Below are 19,549 nucleotides of genomic sequence, written 5' to 3'. Positions count from 1 at the left end.
CTACACAGTGCTGAAACAAACCCGAATTTTTCTCCCATTGACTTTAATGGGATTCGAATTCGACCACCCAAATTTTTTTGCTATATTCGGCCGAACAGCTGTCGAATCGAATAGTGAGCTATTCGACCAACACTACTCATCATAAGGACCAAGATTCAGGAATAAACATCAACAGAAAATCCAAGTAAGTAATGCAACGATACGACCAATACTCACTCACACAAGCACAAACAAATATTTCTACATTTCTTTGCACAGCTAATTGTGAATTCTACACTAAATGGTCTCAATGGTGGACTTCTATTAAGAAAGTGGATCTTCTTCAGTAATTGGATGGTCACAGATGAAATAACTCCTGCTCATGCCCTGACACAACATTTAGCATTCATGCTAACCTTTTAAGACCAATATGATGGGCTATTTACTGCAATGTGTTTAGGCAAAGGACATACCCGTACATCAACATTATAAGAATTATTACACAAACAATGGCCCTGATTTATTAAAGCTCTCTAAGGCTTGAGAGGATATACTTTCATCAGTAGTCCAGCAAACCTGGAATGGATCCTGGAATGGATCCTGCTCCAGGATTAAAAACATTTCCTAACAAAAAACCCATTTCAGATTTGCTGGATCACCCAGCTTCACTTAAGAAAGTGTATCCTCTCCAGTCTTTGGGAGCTTTATAATTGGCCAATGACTGATCAATCTTTGGTGATTTTCACGCGCTTTTCAAAATATTGCAAACATTTGGGTGAAAGCTTTAGTTGCTGCAACACTGTTGGTAGTTGAATATTACATTTGATTGTGGTTTGAGGTTAACTAGAAAATATTGAATGATGCTATTTTCTTCATCAATATTTTTGCCAGCATCTTCCTAATCACTGCTATTAGCATCGATTACAATATCACTGTATATAAAAACTTACCAAAGTACCCCTACTTAGTACTTTCTTAGATTCCCAGTCACATGACATTCTAACCCCCTTCCCAACCCAGGGAGGCAGGGTCCTTAGATTTTATCAGATTATACATTTGCTAAAAACTGAATACATTTTTATTAACATCTTGTACAAAATGTAGCTGCTAGATTGTATTTTCTTTTCCACATTCCTTTTCTTAGAATTTTTCAATTGTCATTCTGTTTTTGAACTATAAAGAATTTTCCAAAGGCATATTCAATCCAACCTATCACTCAAGTAGAAGTAACTATGCCCACCTAAACATATATTGATGGAATCTACTATCCTGATGAATTTTATATTATACAGCACCCAAAATGAATTTGTGATTCCTTGTGGTCCACTCTGTGGTCTTCTTACTTGGGACAAAAGGGAATGGGCTGGTTATCTATTTCACCACCCTCAGAACAAAAAGAACAGTCAATATTATTTGGTTCTTGAATTTAGCTTTATCTGACTTTATCTTCACATTTTCTTGATGTTCATTATAATCCAAACTATCCTGAATAATAACTGGTCCTTTGGTAGATTCATGAGCAAGATGGACACGGCTATGTTCTTCCTCAACTCTACGCTAGCCTCTTCCAGATCACTGTTATCAGCATTGTTTGCTGTATCTCAGTAACAAATCCCATTTGGTGCAAGAAACAGAACTCAGAGACTGGCGTCCATTGTAGCTCTTGTAGTTTGGATCATAGCATTGTGCCTTGTGTTATATACAAAGATATAATGGCGAGGGCAATGATGTTTATTACCAAGAACCAGAGATTTATGAAATACTGCAGTCATAAAATTCATCAACTGTTTCATCATTCCTTTCGCTGTAATTGTTTCCTGTTATATGGTAATTCTGTGGCGTATTTGAAGAATTGACTTGTCCACATCAAACAAGCTATTCAGAATTATTCTAGCAGTAATCGTTTCATTTTTTGTCTGCTGCTTTCCATAGCTTGCCTTCTCTATTCTCCATTCAATGGCATCAAATTATCAGTCGTTGAAGAAACTTTTTTTGTGAAAGTTTGTCATTAGTAGATGTCTTCATTGGTCAATTCTAGATTTCTATCCAGTCAGCCTTTGAGAACGCTTTCACGAAGGAACCTTTGCTAAACAGTTTTAGGATTTAAGCCAGGATAACTTGTGATTCTCAATAGGTGAAAACTGAAAACTGATTTATATAAGAAGAAAGCTTACGTGTACCTTATTGGGGCTAAACTATTTGTTTTTGATGAGTTTGCACAGTGGTTGATTTATTGAAATAAAATTTTAGGTAAGTAAGAAAAAAAGAAAAAGGCTATTGGGCGAATGTTTACTAATTTACTTGGTGAAAAGCATAATCGTGAACTTAATAGTACATAGTAAAAAATATATTATGAGTAACAAGTCCCTAGCAAGCATATATTGCATATACATAGCATATGAATTGTGGGTAGCAAACCACCAGGAAATGTGTAAAAATGTATTACTGTGAATAGAGAGGTTGTTTCTTTTCCTGACGGATTTTGTCCAAATGGCTCCCTTTATTTATTGAAATACTCACTTCTAGCAGTGTACTACATAGCATAAGGCTTAACCAATCCGGCCAGGGCATGATGTCATTTAATTAATTTAATTATTATTTATCATTATTTATTTATTATGTTTTTGTGTCCTAGGTACTTTAACAATAGAACTTTGTCCTATACATCTTTCCTTCAGAGAAGAATACAAAAATAAAATCGGATTTCTTGGTATGCTGGTAAAAAAACATCACTGCCAGCAAAAATGATAACCAGCATGGGTAGAAGAAAAAGTCACAAAGTCATTAGATCTTTATTAAGATTGTATAGTCAGACATTTTACTGAAATGTTACTGTATTAAATGGCCAACCACAGAACAAGGGCAAACAAACAACACAGGAATATATTGAAAAAAGCCTCAGTTAGAATGGGTATAGTTCACGTAAAGGAGAAAAGACCAGACATGTGACCCACATATGCAGATATTATGTTTTGTGGTCCTATTTTTTGCTTTGTTTTCACTCGTTAATCCTGTCAGCAAAATACTTTCCTTCCTAGGGTGACAATGTTAACACACTGTACTATCATGGGCAGATTTATATTTTTTGCTCCCCTAGGCCAGCCAACTTGTGCAAGAGAGTAAGAGAGAGAGATGGTAGATGATGGGAAATTGTAGAGAGAGATAGTTAACTATGAGATTTCTGGAGAGCTAAAGGAAGGAAAAGGGGAAAGATTTAAAGAAAGAGACAGAGGAAGGAGTTAGAGGGAGAGCGGAGTGAGAAGAGAAGAGAAGAGAGTGAAAATGGAAGAGGTGAATCCGGGAAACAGAGGTCAGGAAAAGAGGGGGAAGAAGCCAAAAAAAGAAAGGGGAGGGCGAGCAGAGAAATGAAAGGGTCAAGGGAGAGAGAGGAAGTAGAGAGAGAGAGAATGAAAGGGTGTGTGGAGAGAGAAAGTGGGGACAGTGAATCAGAAGGGAAGGGAAATGAGATGGGGGCAGATGAAAAAGATAGGGAGAGAGAAAGGGAAAGAGAGGGAGGGGTGAAATGAAAGAGCAATGGAGAGGGGAGAGAGAGGTAAGGACAAGGGAAAGGCGAGGGGAAGAGGAAGAGGGTGAAGGGGGGAGGAATCGAAAAAGTAAGAACAAAGGAAGAGGGGGAAAGAGGGCGGGAAAAAAGGAGGGAGTGGAAGAGAAGAAGAAAAAGAAGAGAAAGAAGGAGAGAAGGGAGAGATGGGATTGTGAAAAGGTTGGAGGAGGAGGATAAAGAAACAAATACATTGCAGTTTGTTCTTCCAGACATATACACTACTGCCAGAGTAAAAAAATCAAATATATAAAGAAGAGACAGAAAAGACTGGAGTTTTAGCTGTAGCAAACTCAACAATTATTAGATGTCCAAGTGAGTATACAATTGTGATAAATTAACATTTATATATCACAGTTTACGTACATTTATGGATTGGTCACTCCCATTTTAAACCTCATGGGTAAGTTGGACCATTGTATCTACACAAAAGAATTCCTAATAATTTAAATAAAGGCAGGTATAACGTCTGGTGTCCTGATGTAACTCGCCTACGGGCTTCTTCAGGGCAGCCTTACACTAAACACATCCGCAATATCAATGCTGGAGAATATCCATGATATTCTTTTCCCCAAGGATATAGAATGTCTTGGAAGCTAGTATGATGTTACCTAATGAGGAATCTCCTTATTTCCTATTAAAGTCTCGCCAACCACCATGTTGGAACATTCTCAACAAATTCCCTGATGGAGCCTGGGACATTTTACCTGACTCTATTTAAATAATTAGAGATTCCTTTGTATAAATACAATAGTCCCACTTCTAATGAGGGTTAAAATGGAAGTGCCCAATCCATGAATGTACATCACACTGTGATATGTAAATGTACCCTAGATTGTAAGCTCTTCAGGGCAGGGACCTCTGCTCCTTTTGTGCCACTGTCTGTATCTGTCTGTCATTTGCAACCCCTATTTATTTGTACAGCACTGCATAATATGTTGGTGGTCCTTTTTAATTAATAATATTAATTATAATTTTAGTTTATCACAATTGTATGCTCACTTGGACATCTAATAAATCATATGTCGGATGTCCTTAACCCAGGGACTACCTGTATACTGTACACATGACTACCAATGGTGCAGAAACAAAAATGGGAAACAAGTCTGACAGCACTGGTAGACAACTTAGGACTGTTTATTATTAAAATAATTTTACTACACAGTATTTATATAGTGCTAACATATTACGCAGAGCTGTACAAGTCTATAGTCATACCAATAAATGTCCATCAAACAGGCTCACAATCTAATGTCCTTACCTCAGTCATATGTCTTTATTACAGTCCAAGGTAAAATTTTAGGTAGAACCAATTAACCTAATTATCACACAAGGATTTATCAGTAATATTATGTGTAAGTGGCAGTGCAAATTCCCAAACAGGCCTTACAACATATTCCCAAGCCTATATTTTCGCCTTTTACTTTTGTTTATAATGTATTCTTCATTTGGCCAATTTATTGCTGGAGTAAACAGATCACTTGTGTTATTATTCTAAAACTGGTTAGAAATTATCTCATCTAGCGTTCCTTTCCTGTAGCTTCCCCTTCCTGCATACCTAATAACCTTTGTCAGCTATTCAGAATTTCTTATATTATTTTGTGTTTTTAAAAGTTTTGATTTTCTTATTTTTATATTGAGCTCCTAGTCTGACCAGTTTATTTATCAGTGTAAGCAATTCATCTATTATTTTTCTAAAGCTGTGTAGATGTGACCAAACAGTCATTGTTGTAGTTTATGTAACTAGCTGAAAACAACAAAATTACTAGATGTTTCAGGAAACAGCACTTCTTGTTCAGGAATCTGAATACTCATCTTACAGTAATAAGTTTCATTTAGATGACACAAAGCTCTCCTAATCATGTTTCAAGGGGACAGTAAAGGAGGACACGAAGCAAAAGCAAAAAAAAAGTTGGAAGAGGAGTGAAAGGGGCTAAATAGGAGGGTCAAGGTAAGGATTCGCTGAGGAGGGGGCTTGGGGAGTGGAATAAGAATGGAAAAAGGTTCATTAGGTAGGGAAGGGGAAGATTCTAGAACATTTTCCAGCTGGAAGAAGAGAAAAGACTATCATGGGTGAACCTGGCTGATCCAGTTAACCTAGAATGAATCTGCTCCAGATTTGCAAATTATTAGCAAATTATTGTTAGGAAATCCATTCCAGGTTTGCTTGATCAGCCAGGTCTATCCTCTCCAGTCTTTAGGAGCTTCAATAATCAGACTCAAAGTGCCTGAAGGAGTTTGAAGAAAATCAGTAGTTAGATGCAAAAATAAATAAATAAATAAAGCATGGATTAAAACAGTATTTTATGGAAAGATGGAAATGTGTATGATTGACATAGCTTCTCACTGGGTTGATGATTAAAGAGAGTTACGTTGATTCAGGCACCCTGGCAACTCTCGAATATGTTTGCCCATTGGTGCTGCTGAACTTTCTACAGCACCATTGTTAGGAAATGTTCATCTGTCCGGCGACTCTATGCTGTGGACCATCGTGGTATAAAACATTCTATGTTCTGTCCAGCGATGTCATTTGCAGCAGCCAGGAGAACTAGGATACCAGCAGCCCCTGCTTCCCTTTTATCTAGACTGATGGTTTTATGGCATCCCCAGCATCCTTTATGGCATCCCCAGCATCCTTTGTTAGGCTGTGCACAACTAAAGAGGATTCTAGCAGCTGATCAGCTTCTGACTCAGCCCTGCATTGCTATTGGCTGCTGGGACTTTAAAGCCTTTCTGCTCGCGGTCACCAGTGCCTGTTTTAGCGTAAACCTGGGCTAATCTGTGCTGATGTGTGTTTTCATCTGATTTTCTGTTTTTGACCTTGCCTGTTCCTGACCTATCATTTGTACGCCACCTGGACTGACCCTTTTGCCCGTGACCCCGACTCTGCTTGTGTTTTGCCCTTATGTACTTCGTTTGGTGGACAGATATTCTGCATATGACCTCTGCTCTGTATTCTGGACTTGGCTCAGTTGGAATCTTGGTACTACATTATCTGTGGGCTCCTAGCTAGGGATGAGCGAGCAAGATTTTTAAACTCAATCTTGCGGAGAATCCGGCTGTTCTCGCTTACTGAAATTTTAAGCGAGAACGGACGGTGTAAATTCATTGATCGAGATCAAATTTTCCCTTAGAAAAAAAAAGTCCTGCCGGCTGTGCCACGGCTACATTCATTGATCAGCTCAGTGTGCAATCCCCAGCACTAGAGGTTAAATGGAGACAAGTCTCCCCATTCAAAACCTCTAGTGCTCTCTAATTGGCTCGCTTGAGCATCATCAGGATTTTTTTGTTTTTTTGTTATTTTTGAATTATCTATTGTTGTCTTCAGGTTGTTAGTCCAATAACAGAATGGAGGAGAGCATTTTCACCAGATGGTGGTCATCATGGGGTTTAAAAACCTGGCATTGGTCTGCATCTCTAATAAACACCGCTGTTGGTACTCCATATATTCTTCAGAGGATATCTGGTTTGCTGATTCTAAAAGCTCAGTAGATTTTGCACCCAAAATTCTGCAAGAAAAAAAAATGTTAATATCTCCTCGGCCATTTTTAGGTGTTCAATGTGAACAAGGTGAAAAATGTATATATTTAGTAAATTCATTCCCATAGTGAATATTGGTACAGAATCAGTTTTGTATAATGTATAGAAATGTCTACTCCCTTATGAAGTAACATAACTTCCTTTCTGAAATATGATGACTTTCAAGATATTACATCATCATATTTCAGAAATCAACATAATATAAACATGATGCTGATACATTCTGATACAAGAGAAAGCAAGAGGCGATCATTTTTTTTCTTTACTATTTGAATGTTTCTTATTGTAACCATATGTGCTAAATAGGCTTAGTTGTACATCTGCTTAACTAGTCAATGATGTGGGCTGGGCTGTCCAACTCAATTCCTTTAGCATCTGCACACATTTTTAACATTCCTCTAGCTACAAGCAGTACATTTGGAATGGTTTACAAAGAGCCAGGAAAACTTGGATTGTATGTGGTCTTTCAAGGATTGGAGTTGGAAAGCCTCCAATCTAGGATATTGCATATATATGAGTCATTTCCTGCTGAGGCCATGCATGTAGCTGCTGGGTCTTGATGTATCAGAGACACTACTAAAAGAAAAGAATAAATTTATGTTCCTGTTTGGATGGTCATAGTGATCAAGTCACAATCTCACAGCCTATGGCGGTCACACTACGCATTTTACAGGTCACAACAAAAAAAATGTTGAATTTCTTCCAAAACTGCTCCAACCATACATCATGGGATTATTCATCAGGAACTCCCAGATGCAACCATATATATTTTATGTGGGTATAAGGGAAGATTCAAATCCAGGATATTGCCATACATGGTGGCTGTGTGTTTGACGTGCAGGATTTGAACTACTGACTGGTGGAATCCTCTCTAAACAGACTGCATCAGACTCCCATGACATCCCACATTGCAGCGCTGATTCAGACTGATACTAAAGGAGTATATTTATAAAGCGGTGCATCCACTTCTTCTCTGGTCCAAAAAGAACTAACCAACAAAGGTTTAGAAGGAACATAAAACTCCAGTAAAGACAACAATTTCTGAAAAAGGTAAAAAAAAGGAAAAAACAAAACAACGTAGTATAATAAAGTAGAAAAGTTAATCATTAAAAGCGTAGAATATCTCTAGAATTTTTGGTCCTAGTCCTAGGACTAGGTTTTGCCTTTTAGTGCTACACAGCATATACTTTCCTAATGAAAGGTAACATATTGTGCAAATAGAAGAAATCCAATATCTTCCCTATTTCTGGGAAAAGAAAGGGAAATAAAAGAGTCAAAGTGGTGAGAATCGTTATAAAGCTAATTAATAGTGATTCAGAAAGCTAAGGGGCACATGCATTGTATGATCTCTTGTGTCAAACCAACTTATCATTCTAAATTTAAAAGTTTTCCTCTCCTAAGTATTTTTATGTTTCCATCAGAAGTCAAACCATTCACATCTTCTATAGTGTGATCAGGTTGTGAGAAATGTAATGGAGGTGACGCTGTATGATCCAGTAATATCAAAGGTTCAGTTTCTGTGCGTTATATGGAATAATCTGGCTTCACAGTCTGTAGAATTTATTTTTGCAGGTTGTGTTCCCTTGTTTAAACCTCTGTAGTCAGAGTTAAATCTCCGGCTTATTATTTGTGGCCAAGGTTGGGTCACTGACTGAAGTCCATAACTGGGGACTGTTGGAAAATCACTTTCAGTGTTTCATCCTCTGCTATCATGGGTTAGAACTCTGATTATCTGTTTTATCCCTTTAAGTGCTGGATTGTACGTTTTCAAAGGCTCTCCAAGGCTGGAGATGATACACTTTCAGCAGTGAAGCTTTTCTGCCATTTACCATTGCCCACACAGCCCTTGGTGGAAAATGGCCATTAGGAAGCTTTATGTGCAGGTTGACCACCATGCTATTAATCTAAATTTGTATGCTAATGTTCTACAACTCACCATTATCACTATTGATTGCTGCATTTCCATAACTTACCCTGTGTGCGGTAGGAACAATAAAACTCGAAGACTGGTATCCTTGGTTGTTCTAGATATATGGATCTTAGCTGTCATTTTTAGTTCACCTTTTTTATCATTCGAGATATGCAGTTTTAATACCAAAAATATGATTTGCATTTATAGGTTTGATGGAAATAATTTAAGGTCCCCAGCTGCATTGTCAAGAGAAATGGGTGGGAATTCCTCCTAGATCAGTGTTTCTCAACTTTTTTAAAATAGGGTAACCCTAGGAATAATATTTAGGTTTCTCAGGAAACCCCTGCTATAATTACTATATATATATATATACACAACTCACAATAAATTAGTGTGGTGGTCAGTGAGAAGAATGCTTCCTATAATGGTGGCCATTGGAAAAAATGTCACCCTTACAAATAGCAAAAAAAGACCCTATGTTTCAGTGGTACCAAAATGCTCATTGCTCAAGCCCTAGCAACCTCTGGAGGAACCCTGGTTGAGAAACATGTGGGCTGATTTATGAAAGCTCTCCAACGGCTGGAGAGGATACACTTTCATCAGTAAAGCTGGGTTATCCAGCAAACCTGAAATGGATTTCTTAAATGTCATTTGCTATTTATTAGCAAATGCTTTCAATCCTGGACTAGATCTATTCCAGGTTTGCTGGATCACCTAACTATCCTTATGAAAGTGTATCCTCTCCTTGGATAGCTTTAATAAATTAGGACCATTGTTCTAGACCAGGGGTTGGCAAACTTTCATGGGGTGGGCGGGAGCACACTAGGCCGGACTCTGGGTCCCGCCCTAATGGCTACGCCCACTATCAGGGAACACCCCCCTGAAATGAAATCCTTCTCCTCATTATGCTTTGGAGGAAAGGAGGGATTTCCCTTCAGGGAGCCTTCCTTATTTACTGCTGCGGCAGAAGTATCAACGTCGGCCGCCGTAAATAGGGGAGCAACAGCAAGGAGGCAGCTCTGGAGCTACGGCGGCTCTGGTTTTGGTAGTTCTCAACCCCCCCTGGCAGATCCAAGCTGGCAACCTGTGGCTCCGGCATTAGGCCGGATTGGCCAGGGGGCGTTAGGCTGGAACGAACTGTCGGCTAGGCCGTTTCTGGCCTAAAGGCTGGAGTTTGCTGACCCCTCTTCTAGACAGTGCTAGAGGGAGTAGAAGGAGGTTTTACAAATTTTCAGGGACTGTCGTCATGTATTTCCAAAATGTTTAAAAAAAAAAAAAAAACAGAGAGCTAGATCTTATTTGCACATTTTTCTTTCTTCTTTTATAGTTTGTTATGATAACAAATACAACTCTCTAGTTGTACACTTGCAAAATGTGTTCTTGCGAAATAGCTCCTTTTTAGGAAATTAAGCTGGTGCAGTGTGGTTTGACTAGGACGGCTGCAATGAGGAAGCTTCATAAACAGAGAACAAGCTTATTTCCAATACTATGTGTCTGCAGTTTAAATATCACATAAAGAACTTTCTTCTGTCAACTTTTATGGGCAGATAACCATTGAGAAAGGCTGAGAATCGTTACACAGTAAGAAGAGATTTAATTAACCTTTATCCCTGCACAAGATCTGTAAGTTCACATTTCCTACATATATTTTCTTGATATAAATCATGCTGTTGTGTTGCCTAATTTCATCAGTTTGTATAAATGATTAGTTATTTGGAATATTGCTTTTTAATGGAAAGTGGGGGTGGCGGTGGGAGGTTGGGAGTAGACCTAAAAAAGAGGAGAAAGTGAAAATATTTAGATTAATGGAAGTAGATAATAATCTTCCTAAAAAACTTATGTCTCATATACACTGTATGGGTTCACACAAAAACTATTGCAGGTTATAACATAAGGCAAGGTTCTGGTTAGCAGCTATTGTGACTTCATAAGAAATCTCTGAGAGGTTTGCTACTAATTTGTCAGCAGAAATATAATACAGGCAATAGTCTTTGCCCCTGGCCACCCAATAATTTAAAGAAATAAAATATATAGCACCCCCAATATCAATTGGTGGGTTCATAACAGTGTTTGGAGCTCTTAAGCTGACCATACACTTAATGTGTGCATAATCATTGAAATTATCAATATCTTGATATCAACAATTCGCTTTTTTGCACTTATTGACTAGCAAAGCTGACATTAAACAGGGAGCACTCCCTAAAAACCATCAGCCAAGTGAGTGACCCGTACATTGGCTGGTGGTTGTTGCTCCCTTCTGAAGGTTGGTTGAACAAAGAACAAGCAATGCAGATCAATGTTCAATTGATATCTTGATTAAATAATAATAGTGCATGCTTTACTTTTTAATAGATTACTGTTAGATTTGAGCATGCCTTGTGAAAAGCAGAATATATATTATAGATCAGTGATTAAATTTTTTTTTAATTTGTGGGGAACTCCTGGAAAACACTTTCAGGTCTTCGGGAAACCCCAACTATTATCCACAACTCACAGTACACTAGTGTGTTGGTTGGTGGCCATTGCAAAGTATGAATCTTATACTGCTGGCCAGTGGGAAGTCTACCATTCTTAGAGATAGTCAAAAATGATCATTGGGGTCAGATAAACTGACCTGAGAGGCAAACATTGCTCTTGCTCAAGGAACCTCTAGCAACCTCCACAGAACCCTGGTGGAGAAAACTGGTAAAGGCTCAAGGAATGAACGTTGTGTGCAAGAGCCTCCATTGGGCTGCAGATTGGAAAAAAAAGATGCCAATATCACATATATTTTATTATTTTATATGGATTGAGGGATCTAATTTGGGAATGTAGTGATTGTAAGAGATACTATATTTGGGAAAATAGTTTTACCCTGGAAAATTACCTTAACTTTTTTTGTATCCTCTACCACTGCTACCAAGATAGAAAGTGGTGGTAATATACAATGTTGGAGTTGTCACCATAACAAACAACCATAACAAACAGTGAGTTTAATACCACTTACACAATTACAAGTACAACTATTTTAAATGAGAACTCCAATTTCTCACTTTTGAGACTTTAGCATTGGCCAGTGTACTCTGATGCCCAGAAGACCATTCCTGTAGGTCCAGCCAAATCAGTAAATTTAATTAAACAATTGAATGCCACAGACCAATTATGTTTGCTTTGAATACACAGTGTGTTAAGCAGTTCACTCATTGGAATTATTAGAATAATATATGTTGTTTTTAAAGATGCCACCATAATTGCACATCTAATAAATTACACTGGTCAACAAACATTTTCTTGCCAAACAGAGTAAAATCATTTTTGGTTATGTGTGATGCACAGATTTGAAATATGATATTGGTTTTGCTAGATTGGCTCTAGTTTTTGAAATAATTACCTCAATAATAACCTCATAGAAAACTAATGAAACTTAAGCAAAATTAAACTACATATGCCTACATATACAAAATTAAATTTTGAAATACCTAATGTCAATCTATTCTCTATTCAGTATATTTACAGAACTAATCACAAAGAAGTCATTGAAAAACTCTGTATGATTTCCTTTTATACTGATGATCAGGACAATCACGTTGAAGGCTCCAGCAGTATTCTGCCATCATGTGTCTATCCCATCTGCCCTGATACCTTTCTTCCATCACCTTTATATCTTGATGGAACCTCTTCTCTTGTTCCTCACTGAAATTGCTAAGGTTTTCTGGAAATTTTTGCAAATGGCTATGGAGAGAGCACATTTTTAAAGTTTAAGAGCAAGTTTTTTACCAGTTCTTCATATTTTTGTCCTTTATGGTTACCCAAGAAGTTCCTGACAACCATGACATCATCAGTATCAGTCATGTAACTTTGAAATTTGAATCATTTGTCAGTTTTTGAATTTGGGGTCCATCAAAGATTTCTGGTAATTTTTCAGTACTCAATCCAATACTCAATACAAATGTGATTCAAGCAATCACCGTCCTTGTTCAGAGCTCTAACAAATTCCACCATTAATCCCAACTTTATGTGTAGTGGAGGGAGAATGATTTTTTCTTTGTCAACCATTGGCTTGTTAATGATGTTCGCTGCACCTTTTTTTCGTGTTTTCTCTCGGAGGTCATGTCACTTTTTTCCAGTGATCCTGCTTTGCTCTACTATCCCACAAGCATAAACATGGGTACTTTATATGTATGTATCCACTTTGCTGTCCAAGTAGGAAGTTCACCATTTTTAAATCAACACATATGGACCATTGGTGTTCATGATAGCAAAACTTTTGTAAGACTATTTTGATATTTTCATATTCTTCTTTAAGTTTTGTTAAGTGACCAATTGGAATTGATTCATAGCAGTTGTCCTTATGCAGTAAAACAGATTACAAACTTTGAGTGGAACTGTCTATTAAAAGCCGCCAGGCTTCTGCTCGGTATTCTGGTCCTCCCATATGGGTTAGTAGTCCAGGGATGTTACAACAGTACACAAAGTCTACATCTTCACTGAAATATGGTAGGAGTGTCACCTCTCTTGTCCTATAATGTTGTATTACCATGCCGTCTCAGACAGTTCTTTTCTTTTTTTGCCTTGATGCTAAAAGTTCAGATGCTTGTTTTGACAGACTTAGGTCACATAATAAATCATTGAGCTTTTCTTGAGAGAACTGCTGGTTGGATGAAACACTTCCTTCATATTCACTTCCACTGCTAACTCCTGGATTACACTCCCTGTATATCCTCCATGTTGGATACAGGAATATCAGGGAGTGTACCGAACACTGGTATGGGAACATCAGCACCATGCGGCACAGGTCTTGCTGATTCAAAATCATGGTACTCCCACTTGAAATGAATAAAACCTTTCACATTCAAAGCAAAAAAATAACAGTCATTATGATGATATTTGGGCTCTCGTCATACCATAGGTACACCAAATTTCAAACTTTTCAGTTTTCCATTTTTCCACTCACGTAGACACTCTACACAAGTTTTGCATACCATATGGGGAGCCCAATACTTATCTTGGTCCCCCAGTTTAATACCAAAATATGCAAGATATGTTTGTTTCACAAATTCTGTATGAATATTCACCACAAATGTAGAAAAATACACTGGAGTCATTTAAACAACTTCTTCTTGAAGAACTTATATTTCTCTGAAAAAGAAAAAAGTATGAATAAATAGAAGGCAAATGAAAGTTTTATGAAAATAATGCTATATTTAATATATAAAATGCAATTCATTGGTGTAAATAAAGATTAATAATAATATGCTGTGTTAACATTTGTTGTTGGTAAAATTGTCCATTCTGATTCCTGTATCACAAGAACTAGAGCCAATTCAATGAAACTGATGTCATTTCTGGATCCGCAGACCTGAAGTACACTAAATATATTTAAAAATCTTTGGCAAGTGAAAACATTTTTTTTGTTGAGCTGTGTTAATATATTGACTATTGATTATGAATAATAGAGACTATTTAATAAAGGAAAATGGTTTGCTGGTGATATATAGGTCCTATATAGCTGGACACCACAAATCCAGCTGCTGCAGTCTTAGTATTGTGACATTTTGATAATGTAATGTGTGTGATGGTTCTCTTTTTACTATTCTTGCCGTCTAACCCTGGCCTGTCACAGATTGCATACATTATTTCTAGACCACTTCCCAATTCTTTGAACATTTGGGAGAAAAAACATTGCTTAACTTCCTGAGCTTTTGTCTTCTAGAAAGTGATGTCAAAGTAAGTGTTGTGAAATTAAATTTGACATCCCAATCTGTAATTGATTCTTATGAAGCTATATTGTATGAACAAGTGTTACCAATGTTGAGAATTATGAAAAATACTAGTTATAACCAAGCAATTAAAGTAAAGTTTTGGATTCAGATGGGAATTTACCAAACATTTTTCTTACACCTGTTTGGTGTTCCTGTTCAATACAAGCAACAAAACCTAGTTGACCAAGTTGCTATAAAATTAGTTAATTAATTTGTGTATTTGCCTTCACTACACTGAAATATCAAGTATTTCTACTAATTTTGCAGATGAGCAATGCCATAAACGCTGCCAGTACTCCTCCTATAGTACTGGCTTCAGAACATCTTGTGTTATAGAGAAAGGGAGAGGGCAAGTTGTCCTGTAGTCCTTACAAACACATTGGGCCTGTTATAAAAACTCTCAAAGTTCTCTAAGAATGACGAAGATAGACTATTATGGGAGAACATAGTTGATCCACTAAATTGGGAATGGATTTAGTCCCAGATAGAATATTTGCAATGATTGTAAGAAATCCTTTCCAGGTTTACTGGATGCCAGGTTCACCCATGATAATACATCTTCTCCACTCTCAGAGAGCTTTTATAAATCAGGCCTATTGTCCGGGGATGACAATGCTGCACCTTAAAAGATACTGAGCAAGAATGGTTAGCTGCTCTACTTAAAATTATGTATTTTGTGATTTAGCTACTTGTAATGAATATCTTTGGATTTATGTATTTTGATCATGTTTTTATATAAACTTCTTGTTTCTTTAGGGAGCAACAGGCTTATTTGTTATGAAAATATTATGGAGAACATCATATCGTCCAACTTGACTTCCATCTTTAGTGACAGTAATGGTTCACAAGTACATTGCATCCAATTCCCCAAAGATGATACCCAGACTGCCCGGAACATTAGGATTTCCTCAGCTGCTATCTGCACTTTAATATCCCTAGTAGGGATAACTGCCAATGGATATGTTATATGGATGAGCGTCTACAGACTGGAGAAGACATTCCGTTCAGTATTGTCCATGAATTTGTTCATCACTGCATTCATTTGGTCCTTATTTTTGCTTTTAAACATTGCTTATTTTGCCTCTGGCATCAACTGGCCATTTGGTTCTTTCATGTGCCAACTTAACAACTTTATGTTCCATCTGAACATGTTCAACACTGCTTTTATTCTCACCTTGTATAGCATTGACTATTGCTTTGTTGTGGTTTGGACCATGAAATATGTTGTCCACAGAAAACCTAGTTTAGCCTTGGTTGAAACTCTAGTTTTTTTGATTGTGGCTTTCTGTTTTGGCATACCTTATTTTGTCTTCAAAACCACCTATGACTGTAATGGTACCATCAAATGCCTTGATAAATTGGATAAGACTGAATTTACTGACATCTGGAGACATGGACAAAAAGTAATTGTGATAATAGCATTCATTTTAGGTTACTGCATTCCATTCCTAACCATACTTTTGTGTTTTATTATTGTTTCCATGGTTTACTATCGGAAGAAGTCCTCAAAATACACCCCAGCACTCAAGCTGATCTTCACCTTTCAGACATTGTTTGGTGCTTGTTGGTTGCCATACCATATACTCTCCTTCATAAAATTCTCCTCACTCATTTCTGGAGAAAAAAACCTGGAAAGAGGTGTGGAAATGGTTCAGCCGATCATAATATGCTTGGTTTCTTTGGGTGGTGCAGTCAGTCCTATTGTTTATACTTTTAAAGCTCCAGATTTCAAAAAGAAATTACCAAAATACCGGAAATAACGAGTTGGACAATTCATTCTGAGGTTCAGCTTGAGGTAGCATTCAGAATTGTTCAAAACTATGTGAAATAAAGCTTAGTACAGATTACATTTTTTAATATTTTTTATTTGGTTTATACATTACAGTTTTATTATGTTTTTATGTTTGTTATGTTATATATATATATATATATATATATATATATATATATATAAATCTATACCAACTGAGTGTGAAACGTACGCATTGTACTCACACCCAGTTTGGTCTACTCCACTACATTTTAAAGAAGCAGGTACTCTCCAGTAAATGAAGTTCAAGCATACCTTCGTTTTTAAGTTGAATGTAAGACATCCATCTCATTGATAAAAAATTGACAGCTACACTGAATGATTCTATTACTAAATTCAATAGAATTTGGAAGCTTTGGATTTCTAATGATCTCACTCCGGACTTGACTGGTAAGTTCTAACCCCTTTGGTTTTTATTTCCCAGCAGTGGGTTTGGTCCCAGATTTAGAAGTAAAGAGACAAGTCTATTATGTTTGTCTCGCAGGATTCCCCGCCCCCCCCCCTTCCCCTAAGCCTTCTTTACCTTTTTGTTCCCACTTTCCCCAACAACCTCAACAAAAATATACTAAAAATGTATAAAAACCCAAAATGAAAGAAAAAAATCGTCCTCTTAGACAACTGTCACCAACACAGGTGTCCCTATTGCCACATTCTCCCTCACCTTCGCTTTGAGTGATTACTGGAAAATGTTAGCTTTTCTAACATTTTCTGGACACCAGGACAACCAGAGTTCCATACAGAAGCCTTCCATACAGACCACTGTATGGAAGGCTTCATGGTAATACTAAGTACGCACGTTTTACTTTTTGCCAAAATAATCATGAATGAAAACATTTGCCAACTAAGAGCAAAATATTTTCAAGAAAACCATTCCAGGTTTGTTGGATCTCCCAGATTGTTCCATGATAGTCTATCATCACCAGCATGTCTCACCAACAATATTGTTTTGCCAATATGGATATATGCCTTTCTAACATATATGTCAATTTATGAGATCATCCTGATAGGATGGAACTCATCCTTTAGCTGGTATCCTTATGAGATAAGATAATGGATATACATAAACCTTGGTCAGCAGTGGTCAAGAGTTGGCCATGATTTTACTTCTTGTGGATTTTAAAACATAGCTCCAATCTGCCATCACTACCAAAACTTGTTGTGTTCAAAATGTTTGTGATCATCTGCCAAACCATTAGATGGCATAGAATGTATGGGACTTCTTGGTATCTTGAACTTTTTTCTGCAGCTAAGTATTTTAGGTATTGCATTCTTTGCATATCTCGATATTAAGCCATCAATATTTACATAACATCTCAGTGCCATAAATGGCCATTTTAGATATAAGCCATATAGCAATGGGCGTCGGAGATCTGAAATATTTGAAAATAATGGGCACCAACACCACTGAGACAAATTACACTGATGAGGACTCCTATATCATTCGTAATAAAACCTTAAATGTTTTTTATGTGACTGAGGCTTTATCTGTGATCATTCTGCTGGGAACAATTGGAAACGGTCTGGTCATCTGATTTGCTGTGTTCAGGAAAAAGACGACGGTCAACTCTGTCTGTTTTCTAAGTTTAGCTCTATACCTTCCAAAACTGCTCCAACCTTACATCAAATTGGGATAATTCACCAGGAACTCCCAGATGCAACCATTTATTCTCATGTGGTTGTAAGGTAAGATTGAAATCTTGCTCATTGCCATACTTGGTGGCTGTGTGTTTGTCGTGCAGGATTAAAGTCGCTGACTGGTGGAATCCTCCCTAAACAGACTGCATCAGGGTCCCATGGCATCCCACATTGCAACGCTGATTCAGAATGATACTAGAGGAGTATATTTATGAAGCAGTCCATGCACTTCTTCTCTGATCTAAAAAGAACTGACCAACAAAGTTTTAGAAAGATGTTAAAATTTCAGTAAAGACAGCAATTTCTGAGAAGGAAAAAAAAAAATGGTGAAACAAAACAAAATAGTATAATAAAGTAGGAAAGTTAATCATATAAGACCTAGAACATCTCTAGGATAGGTTTTGCCTTTTAGTGCTACACAGCATATACTTTTTTAATAAAAGGCACTGTCTAGTGTAAATAGAAGAAATCTGAAATCTTCGCCATTCCTGGGATGGGAGAGGGAAAGAAAAGAGGAAAGTGGTGAGAATCGTCATAAAGCTAATTAATAGTAATTCAGAAAGCTAAGGGGCACATGCATTGTATGATCTGTATTGTCAAACCAAATTATCATTCTAAATTTAAAAGTTTTCCTCTCCTAAGTATTTCTAAAGTTTCAATTATGGAGGTGCACCTTCCAATGTAGGTGACACTGTGTAATCCAGTAATATCAAAGGTTCAGTTCTGTGTGTTATATGGAATAATCTGGCTTCACAGTCTGTAGAATTTATTTTTGCAAGGTTGTGTTCCCTTGTTTAAATCTCTGTAGTCAGAGTGAAGTCTCCTGCTTAATATTTGTGGCCAAGGTGGGGTCACTGACTGAAGTCCATAATTGGGGACTGTTGGAAAATCTCTTTCAGTGTTTCACCCTCTGCTATCATGGGTTACAACTCTGATTATCTTTTGCATCCCTTTGTGCTGGATTGTATGCTCTCCAAGGCTGGAGAGGATACATTTTCAGCAGTGAACCTAGGCGATCCAACAAACCTGGAATGAATGTGGTCCAGGATTGAAAACATTTGCTAACAAATAGCAGATTACTTTGAAGATTTCCATTTTAGGGTTGCTGGATCACTCATCCTGATAAAAGTGATTCCTTTCCAGCCTTGGAGAGCTTTAAAAAATCAGGCCCATTGAAACCATGATTTGGGGTAAATCAATTAACCTACCAGAATGTTTTTGGCCATGTGAGGGAACACTCATGCAAACTCGGGACCCAGGTGCTACAAAAAGCATTGGCATTGGCTGCCATTTTCAGCTCATACTATCATCAAGTAGGCTTATCCTCATGAAGACTATAATTAACTTTATATGTTTTATTTTTTCTATTA

At 37.2% G+C, this 19,549-nt stretch overlaps 1 long non-coding RNA gene across 1 annotated transcript; it reads left to right on the top strand.

Annotated features, from left to right (window-relative positions):
* The first annotated feature begins 9,825 nt into the window (after positions 1-9,825).
* Positions 9,826-16,581, top strand: LOC140340775 (uncharacterized). The gene is made up of 2 exons (XR_011922731.1): positions 9,826-10,616; positions 15,491-16,581. It is a non-coding gene; the product is annotated as an uncharacterized lncRNA (long non-coding RNA).
* Positions 16,582-19,549: the final 2,968 nt, after the last annotated feature.

The sequence above is a fragment of the Pyxicephalus adspersus genome, chromosome 11 (assembly GCF_032062135.1).
Source record: "Pyxicephalus adspersus chromosome 11, UCB_Pads_2.0, whole genome shotgun sequence".
NCBI classification, from domain to species: Eukaryota; Metazoa; Chordata; class Amphibia; order Anura; family Pyxicephalidae; genus Pyxicephalus; species Pyxicephalus adspersus.
The sequence above is the reverse complement of the archived record's forward strand: the minus strand, read 5'-3'. Positions and strand labels throughout refer to the sequence as shown.